Below are 10,755 nucleotides of genomic sequence, written 5' to 3'. Positions count from 1 at the left end.
ACATCATAATGTCTTCTGTGTTATGCACATCCGAAGTCATCGGTGCAACAGAGGTTTGGGAGAAGGCAATGTACGAGCAGATGCTGCAGTCAGCTGTGTTGTCCATGTTCCCCCTCAGAACAAGTTTGAAAAGGCTCGCAACAGCCATGAAATTCCATCAAAAAGCATGAGCCTTGCACCGACAATTTCAGATTCCTTTGAGTGATGCATAAGGCATTGTGCGTGCCTGCCCTCAATGCAGTCACCACAGGCATGGACTGGGGCTAGGCACAAACCCAAAAGGACTGAAAGATTTAGAACTGTGGAAAATGGATGTAACTCATATTCCAGAGTTTGGAATATTGAAATATGTCCATGTCACTGTTGATACCTATTCTAAGTTCATTTGGGTGACAGCACAGCCAGGGGAAAAAGAGAGACATCTGTCTGGTTTTTTTGCAGTCATGGGTGTGCCTGTGGAAATCAAAACTGACAATAGTCCAGCCTATGTCGGTCAGTGAGTTGCCAGATTTATGCAGAAATGGGGGGTGAAACATACTACAGGGATCCCTCATTCTCCCACAGGTCAAGCTATTGTAGAAAGAGCAAACTGCACCCTGAAAGAATATCCAGGAAAACAAAAACAGACTGATGACATTGATGTAGTTAGTAGACTATCAAAAGTATTGTTTACTTTAAATTACTTATGTTTGGCAGAAGGTCGAGAAGAACCTGCGGTCGTGATACATCCTCACGCAGTAAAAAATGGAAGGCCGCAGGCAGTTTCAGGACTTTATTATAAAAACATGTGAATGGGTGAATGGCAAGGACCAAGTCAAGTGTTGTTTAATGGTTGTGGATACATGTGTGTGTCCACAGACACTGGTCCTGTCTGGGTGTGAGTCGATTTACCCATGTCTGTCCTCTGGCAAGAATACCATCGGACAGTGAAGACAACTCGGACAACAATGATCTACCTGGAACACCTTCTGACGATCCTGAACCTAATTAGAATTAATTTTAAGTGTGTGAAATCAGTAGTTTGTATAGTTATATTTATAGAAGTTAAGAGTTATTATGAGATAAAAGTATTTTTAATAGAACACTGAAAGTAAAGGTCAAAAGTACCAGCAAAATGCCGTGGATCGAACTACTTGTTCTCAACATTGTCTTGACAGAAGGTGTGTTTGAACTGCTCAACCCTGACAAAAGAGAAAACATGTGGGTCATATGGGCCAATCAAACTAGACAAGATTCATTTTGTCTGTCTTTAGCAACACCGTCCAGTCCTTTTCGCACCTGTTTAATTGGAGTTCCATTGCTTTTGATGACAAAGTTAAAAAACTGGACTCAAGCCAAAATATATTCTAATTTGACGGAAGCTTGGAACACATGGTACCATCAGCCCATTGGGTCCACTTGCACCCATTCTGAAACTAGGTCTGAAATCCATAAAATTCCAAGAAATTATTTAGGAGCACAAGCTGTTGCAATCATGCAAGATCTTAATAGGTACTGAGCCACAGGAATTTGATCTCCTTGGTTCTGTCCCAAGTAATTATTGTTTGACATTTGGTCACGTATGACAATCCAAAGTCGGCAACACTTGATTGTTTCCTAAATGCCCATTGTAATATAATAATTCAGAGTACTGCAACAATTGGACACAGCTTGTAGCACCACCACGAGATGCTGCAAGAAAATTACCACCTGGAATTTTCCTCATCTGTGGGAATCGAGCCTGGTCTGCAGTACCCTAGAGAGCTGCAGGGGGCCCATGTTACTTTGGGAAATTAACCCTGTTTGCTCCTTCCGTTCATCAAATGACAAAATTTGTACAAACACCTCAATGATCTAAACGCAATGCTCTTGAGTTAGATCCCACTTGTAAGTCTTCAGTATCATTGTGGGGTCCCTCAACTTTAATAGTAGCATCAGTTTTTGCTCCAGGAGTTGCATCGGCACAAGCTCTGACCCAGTTACGAACCTTAGCTTGTTGGACTTTCAAATAAATTAATATAACATCTAATATGTTAAGTGAGCTCTCAGCGGATGTTTCATCCGTCCGCCATGCAATGCTCCAAAACAGAGCTCACATCAACTTCCTTCTCCTTGCTCAAGGGCATGGATGTGAGGAATTTGAAGGCTTGTGCTGCATGAATTTGTCAGATCACTCTCGTTCAATTTATGAACAGCTCAGACAGCTAAGAAGTAACATGGGAAAAATCGTAGTTGTTAATACTCCGTTTGACAACTGGATCAATTCATTTGGGTTTGCTGGTTCAATTAAAGACATGATCCATTTTGGAATCTTTCTTTTCATTGTTATTACAGTCATATTAATAGTTGTGCCCTGTCTGTTAAAGTGTGTGCAAAATGCAATTAGTTGCGTCTTTGACTCCGTCTGGGTAGTTCAAAAAGAAAAAGGGGGATTTTTTACGAATTTCCTCAAGAAAGGAGGACATGATTTATATCTAGATCTTGGATTACCCTAGCTGAGGCCTGACCTGAGGCATTGCTGAGGCCTTGTTAAGGGCTTGAAACCTGTGATGCAGATAAAACTACTTAGTAAAGTTGTGGCGCAGTTAGAATTAGATATTAAGGTGTCAGGGAAAAATAATGGGGTGTTGAAGGTCACTGAATAGAGTTATTAATAGGCACGTGTTAGCCACCTTAAAAGTAAACCAAATATTGTGCGTTTGCATTCTTTCCTCTGTTGTGTGCGAATGAAAATCTATTGAATGTGTAAACTATGTAGAAATGTATATAAGCCACCATTCTGCATGAAATAAAGGAAGAACACAGTGGTAACCACTGTGGGGACCTGTGTTGCTTTCGTCCAACCCTCTATTATTAGTGGTATCCCTGGGTTCACAGTTCAGCTGGCCTGGGTTGTTCTAGAAGTCCCCAGGTGAATAAGAGAGCTCGTGCAGAGACCTCAGCCAGTCATGGTCAGTCCAGAGAGCAGAGATATATCACTGATCAAGGAGCTGAGTGGGGCTAAGACTCAAACCAACCAGTGTCTAGAGCTGACAGTTTTGAACTCTCTATATAAGAAGGTTTTAAATAATAAACTGGCTGTTTTGTCTAATGATGATGAGGACTTGAGTCACGATTTCTGTCACCCTACCTACAACTGTCACATAATGGAACAGAACAGCACAGCCTTGGAGAAACAGATAAAGGATGTAACTCCAGCAAACAGAAGTCATTCAAAGCGCAAGCAGGATGCCAGCTCAGCTCTGCAAGGCTGACAAAACAGAAGTCATGCAAAACAAGGATATTGCCTTCACTCAAAAGTGCGGGTCAAGAAACAGCCACCTAAAAAGGACACTGGACATTGAAGACAGAGCTCAAAGAACCATGTAAGGACTTGTGATAAGGGGTGCAACTATGTCAAATAAAGTCAAAGGAAGTGGGGATAGCTCATGAATATGTAATCAGTATGTGCAATAAAAACTCTGTTCGTTCGATGCTCAGTGCACTCGAATGATGAAAGGATTGCCCAAGTGACCAGCATGCTGTAATAAAGAACACCTGCTTTCAAATGCTCAAAACTGTGTTTAAAAGTTAAAGTGGATCTCAGTACCAATGGTGTCCTTGACTCCATTATGCTTCCCTGTGGCAGGACATCCCCCCTACTACAGAAGAGCTTATCTGCAGCTGGTGTGACAGCTCCAGACATTCTCTCCCCCATGTGAAGTGATGAGATAGCCTTGGCCAGTTAGTTGTTATGAGCTAGGGAGTTGTTTCTTCCTCTGGTGCTAGGAGTAGAACTCCCAGTAAACAACAGGGTGTGAGAATAGATAAGGGGATAAGCCAGAGATTTCTGACTGAAAAGGCACTACTTTTACAGCTATAAAAGCTACACCATTTTCTGACTGAAAAGGCACTACTTTTACAGCTATAAAAGCTACACCATTTTCCATGGAGGTAGAAGCCTCCTAAACACACTTTAGAAATGTGCAGAGACTTCTCCCAGAAGCTCAGATGCAAGCCCTATGGATACTTTCTCAGGGAATTGAGAGAAGAATTCTATGCTTACCCCAACACCAACTTGATGCTAAGTTACATTGAATCCTAATCTATACTATTTCTTTGTTAGCTGTAATATGAGTACCTTTAGTCTACTAATAGTTCTTTCTCTTTTATTCCTGTATATTATGTAGTCTGTTAAATTTTTGTCAAATAAATATTTCATTTGGTCATAGACCTAATCTGCCATTATTAAGAACTTGAGACTGGGAGCAAACTGGGGTGCAGGCTGCTCCAAACAGAGCTACTGCCAAAAATCTGAGTCAAAGGCAGGACTTGTCTAAGCTCTCTCTCTCCATTCACAACATCCACAGTTTCACAATGGCCCCTTGGTTCCATAAGGCCCTGCTGTATAACAATGGACCCTTGGTTCCATTAGGATCCATACCATCAAAAAGGCCTCCTTGTTTCTGCACTGCCACAATGCTCTCCTTGGTTCCACAGGGCCGTAGTGTGTTCCAGCAGCCCCTTTGTTCCATGAACTTCCATAGTGTTACCATGGTCTCTGGGATCCAGAGCATCTCAATGGACAATTGGTTACAAGCAGCCCCATTGTGTCACAATGAATATTTGGTTCCATGGGACCCCACAGTACCATCATGGCCCTTGGTTCAATGAGGTCTCGCTGCATAACACTGGATCCTTGGTTCCATGAGGTTTTGGGCTGCCAGCAATGGTCTCCTTGGTTCCACAGTTTGAAAAGAGTTCCTTGGTTACGTAAGGTTCCTCAGTGTCCCAGTGGTCTCCTTGGTTCCATGAGGCTCTAAAGTGTCACAATGTCCCACAGTTTCCTTGAGTATCTGTACTATCACCCTGTAGATGCTGAATGTGAGAAATTAGGCAGCAGCACAGTGTCTGTGTGAAACTAAGTCACACAAATTTCTCACACTGGCCTGAGAAATTGTGGCATGAGAAATTGTAAGGAGGAATTGAAACAGTCCTTAGAGAAAGTAAAACCACCCTTGCAGGTGTTGTTTTCTCCCTATTGTTTATTTGCAAGAAATGATTGACGGGTGTTTTTCCTAACTGTCCAATGATGATAATGTGTTGGTTTGCTGTCCAATGAAGCTTTATTCCTTCAGAACTGTCTATAAAAGAGGATTTCAAAGAGTAAAGATCGCTCTCACTTGCTAACAAGCCTGAGAGTCTATGTGTCATTTCTACCACCATTCCTAATTAGAGTGATATCACCCATGTCCTTTTTTCCATCAAGGCGACAGTGTCTCAGTGGCCCTTTGTCTTTATGTGGCCATCCTGTGTCACAATGGCTCCTTGCATCCATGAGCTTCCATAGTGTCACAATGGTCTCTTTGGTTCCGCAAGCTCTTGCTGTGTCACAATGGACCCTTGGATCCATGGGCTTCTGACGTGCCACCATTAACTCCTTCCATCCACAGTGTCACAATGGACAGTTGGTTCCATGGGACCCCAGAGTGTCACAATAAACCCCTAGTTCCATGAGGTTCTGTAGTGTCACCAGTGTCTCCCTGGTTCAATGAGTCCCCTTAAGCGTCACAATGGCTGCTTGGTTCTGTCAGCTTCCATAGGGTCAACAATGGCCTCCTTGTTCCTGTAGTGTCATCATGACCCCTTGGTTCCATGAGATTCAGCCTTGGTTTGAAAGACAGGTGTCTGCTAGGGAAGGCAGGAGCCTCCCTTGGAATGCGGAATGTAAACCACCTACCTCTGAATCATTATAATTGTGAAATTAGGGGGGTCTCAGGCAAAAAGATATGAGAATAGGATCAACAGTTCTTTACTAACATGTCTAACAAGGCAAGCAAACAACAATAACTGTGGCATTAACAACAAACAGACTCAGGTCCCCAGTGAGCCCTTCTCGGCCGCGGGCAGTTTCCCCTTTGGTGCAGTTCCGGTCACAGCCAGCAGGGGCGCTGGTGGCTCCCGGTGGGCGGGGCAGGTGTGATGATTCCCCCGCGGCTGCAGGGGGCGCTGTGGCGCGGGCTCGGGGAGCGCGCAGGAATGGCGGCTTTGTCCCAGCCGGGAGGGGTGGAAGAGAGGCCTCGCTGCACAAACCCCTGGGGCTGCTGATCCCAGGGCCCTGGCAGGACTCTGGGGAGCAGCAGGCTGCAACGGCAGGGATGAGCAGAAATCCTGGGGCGCTGGACGAGATGTATCAGACGCTCTGCGGCGATCGCTGGGACTGCGGGACGTCCCAGCAGGGCAGGGGTTGCAGGGCCCAGCAGCAGGAGAAAGGCAGCTCCCAGCTGGGTTGTAGCAGTGGTGGGGAAATTCCTTTCCCCAAGAAGCAGCTTGATCTTCCTCTTCCCAAAGCCGAGAGTGAGTGAGAACCCTCAACTTTCCCAGCCTCGTCCTTTACCTGCCTCTCTACCTGTGGTATGTCTGTCCCTCTGAGAGAAACTCCCAAAAACCAGAGGGGTGACACCAGACACCCTCCTTCTCTGAGGCCTGGCCATCTCCCCCTGTCTAAAGCACCCAGCCATCACTGCATGTGTCTTAGCAACTCAATGGGAAAAAATTCCACAGGTGAAAAGAAAAGAAAAAGGAAAGAAAAGGAAAGGAAAACCCAACCTCCAACAGGTTCCTAAATGTCACTGGTCTCCTTGGTTCCATGTGGCCCTGCTGTGTCACCACAGCCCCTTGGTTCCATGAGCTTCTGGAGTGTAACACGGTCACCTTGATTCCATGAGGTTCTGCAGTGTCACAGTAGAAACCCTTGTTCCATTCAGCCTCCAAGTTTCACAATGTTTGATTCCATGAGGCACCACAATGTCCCAATGGAGCCTTGGATCTCTGAGGTTCCATAGCATCCCAATGGTCACCGTGGTTCCATGAGTTTCCTTAGTGTCACAATGGTCTCCATGGTTCCATTGGGCCCTGCTGTGTCACAATGGTCCCCTGGGTTCCAAGGAGGCCCTGCTGTGCCACAGAGGACCCTTGGTTCCATGAGGTTCCCTGGTGTCACCATGTTCTTCTTGAATCTGCAGTGTGACAATGGACCATTGGTTCCACGTGGCCTCACTGTGTCACAAATGTCTCCTTGATTCCATGATTGCCACAATGGAGACTTGTTTCTATGAGGTTCTGTACTGTCACAATTGTCTCCTTGATTCCATGAGCCCCTGCTGTGTCACAATGGACCCTTGGTTACACAAGGCCTTGCAGTGTCTCAACGGTCTCCTTGGTTCCATGAGGAACACAAAAGCTTTGCAGAAACACTGATCAAAGCTTCCTTTACACACCTGGGAACATCTGCCACCATTCAAACGAGGAGTTAAAGGTGAGGATGGCACCAGCAGCTTCCATCTGCAACAGAGATCCAGGACAGGCACAGAGAATTGAGCTGAAAGACTCAGAGAATTCTACTTACAGAGATCATTTGTGGTCACACTGTCCCTTGTAGAAAGGTGACATCATTCCAGGCAGCCTGTACTGAGCATGTGGTTCTTGAGTGGGGTTTGTTGTGCAGGAAACATGCTCAGCCCTTTCCATTCTTTCCTCACAAACAGGAAAACTTCTCCTGGGCCTGTGTGCAGGCAGAGCCCTGAGGAGAGCAGGTGGCACATGGAGCAATGGGCTGGGACACCCAGCTGAGAGCTCAGGGGACAAGGTTGTGATGCAGGCACAGGGATGTCAGTCCCAGGTGGGCAATGTCAGACATGGTGAGGTTGGGGTGAGGAGCAGGTTGTCCAAACAGGGTCAGCCTGCAAGGGGCTCATTCTTGTCCGTGCCCAGACATCCTAAGGAGACATTCAGCATCAAGATCACTTGGGAAATCACCTCTGTACTGGATAATAAAGAAACGCTTGATTAAAAAAAGAAAAAGTCATGAGGTGCACTTTGAAATCTTCCTCTGAAAGAGAACTCCAAACTGACTTCAATCAGCTGCACAAGCCCTGGTGATGAAGACAATTGAAGGAGGACAAGGACCTCCTCTGGGCTTTCTGTATTTTCATGAAGCCCACACTGGATTTGAGGCTGAGTCCAGGAGCCCCAGGCACTGAGAGAAGGTTGAAGAAGCTGCTCAAGGAGTCAGAAGCAAAAGTCCAAGTCCCTTGGAGCATCCCTGGGCCCCCGTGAGGGCAGGGAGTGCCAAAGGCTCCCCAGGGACTTGTGAGAGCAGATCCTTGAGGGCAGGATTGCAGGGAGGCCAAGGCTGTGAGCAGGGAACTGCAATGCTGAGCAAGGCCTGGGCTGGTTGGAGACAGCAGAAAGGCCAAGGGCTGAGCCCAGGGCTGGGACAGCAGGGCCTGTCCCTCGCGGGTGGCTCGGGGCTCTTTGTGGGGCACTGGGATGGCAGGGGCAGCAAGGACAAATGTCCTCAAGATGTGTGACACTCCAGATCCTCATGGAACCAAGGGCCAGTGTGACACAGCAGGGCCTCATGGAAACAAGAGCTCATTGCCAGCCTGTGGGGCTGTAACACCTCAGAACACTGAAATAATGGGGGTAACCAAAGGATCCTTTACTCAAGTTTCGTGCACAGGAAAATGCCAACCAGATATTCCCAGGATGAACAGATGCACAGAATATTCTTAGTTGCAAGGGACCCTCAAGGATCATCAAATCCAACTCTGAAGTGAATGGCCCATAGAGGGACTGAACCCACAACCTCAGTGATATCAGCACCATGCTTTAACCAACTGAGCTGAGAGGTCAAAATGACAAAAAACATTAGAGGCAAAAACCAGGAAATCAAGGAACTTTGGCAAAGCATTTAATTAAACATCCAATTCAACATAAATCTCTTTGCCATAGCAGTAGCTTCATTACATTAGCCCATTGGACCTGGAAACCTTTAACCCTTAAAATGTTAAGTTCCTCAAAAACATTCCAGGTAAAAAGGATTAGAAGGAGAAAAAAAAAAAATGAGAGAGACAGAAAGACAGAAGAGATAAAGAAAGACACACATATAGCTACCAACTCCATGGAGCCAGCGTGGGTGAGACACAAACCCCAGGAGAAGGAGGGACCACACCATGAGCTGAGCTCATGTTCCGTCTTTTAAGACTCTGGGCCTTTGTGTGGCCACTGTGACACTGCAGAACCAAGGAGAGCATTGCTGACAGTACAGAACCTCACAGAACCAAGGGGCCATGGGGACACTGTGGGGCCTCATGGAATCAAGGGGACCATTGTGAAACTCAGGGGCCCCATGGAAGCAAGGGAACATGGAACAGGCCTGGCTGGTTTGGCCTCATGGGGGCTGCTGGACAGGTCTGGCTGAGCCTGGCATGGTGAGGGCTGCTGCTCATCTGCCCTTGAAGCCCTGGGGCTCTGTGCTCTCCTTCCTGTGGGAAAGAACTGTCTTTCTCCTCTACTGGCCCATAGCCAAAAAAAGGCTTCCTCCTCCAAATTTCCTTTTATGGAAAGATTGTTCCCAGATGGTATCTGCCAGGAGAGATAGACCTGGCTGGTTTAGCCACCCGGGGTCCACCTCTCATCTGCCTTTGAAATACTGGGATCATGTGCTTCTCTTTCCTACAGGAAAAAACACCTTTCATGTCCAGGTGCCCATGGCTAAAGTTGGCAATCCACCGCCAAAATTCCCTACATCCAAGGACAGTTCCCAGACCAAAGCTGCCAGGAGAGACATGTCTGGCTGGCCTTGGCTTCCAAAGGGCTGGCTCTCATCTGCCTTTGAAATACTGGGGCTCTGTGCTTTCCTTCCTAAGGAAAAGAACTCTCCTTCCTTGCCAGTCACCCATGGTCCAAATTGAGATTCTGCTTCCAATACTTCATACATCCAGGGATAACTCCCAAGTGAAAGCTGCCAGGACAGACAGGTCTGGCTGCCCTTGGCCTCTCAGGGGCTGCCTCTCACCTGCTTTTGAAACACTGGGGCTCAGTGCTTTCCTTCCAGTGGAAAAGAACTCTCCTTCTTGTCACAGTGTCCATGGTCAAAATTGAGATTCCACTTGTCAAATTCTGTATGTCCAAGAATTCCTCCCAGGCAAAAGCTGCCAGGACAAACAGGTCTGGCTGTCGTGGCTTCCCAGGATCCACCTCGCTCCTCTTCTGCCTTTGAAACACTTGGGCTCTTTGCTTTCCTTCCAGTGGAAAAGGACCATCCTACTTATCAATGCGGAAATGGCCAAATGTGGAATTCCACCTCCAAAGTTCCTCATATCCAAGGGTTGCTTTCAAACAAAATCTACCATGACAGAGAGGTCTGGCTGGCCTTGGCTTCTGGTGTACACCTTTCATCTGCCCCTGAAACATTGGTGTTCCATGCTTTCCTTCCTATGGAAAAGAACTGTGCTTCTCCTCCAGGCATTAATGTCCAAAATTGGTATTCCACCTCTAAAATTCCCTATATACAGGAATTGCTCCCAGACAAAATCTGCCAGCACCATCTAATCTGGCTGCCCTTGGCCTCTGGTGACTGCCCCTCATCTGCCCCTGTGACACGGGGGCTTGGTTGGTTCCTCCCTATGGAGACCATTGTGACTCTGTGGAACCAAGGGGCCATGGTCACACTGCAGGGTATGATGGATCCCAGGGGCCATTGGGACACCTCAGGGACTCATGGAACCAAGGGGATCACTGTGGCACTGCTGGGCTGCACGGTCCCAAGGGGCCAGTGGGAAGCAGCAGGGCCTTGTGGAACCAAGAGCCCATTGTTGCATTCCAGGGCCTCGTGGAACCAAAGGGCCACTGTGATCCTGCAGGGCACTGTGGATCCATGGAGACCATTGTGGCATTCCCCTGGAATCATGGAGACCATGGTGACACTGCAGGGCCCCACAGAACCAAAGG

Source organism: Zosterops lateralis (genome assembly GCF_965231275.1).
Source record: "Zosterops lateralis genome assembly, chromosome: 31".
NCBI classification, from domain to species: domain Eukaryota; kingdom Metazoa; phylum Chordata; class Aves; order Passeriformes; family Zosteropidae; genus Zosterops; species Zosterops lateralis.
The sequence above is the reverse complement of the archived record's forward strand: the minus strand, read 5'-3'. Positions refer to the sequence as shown.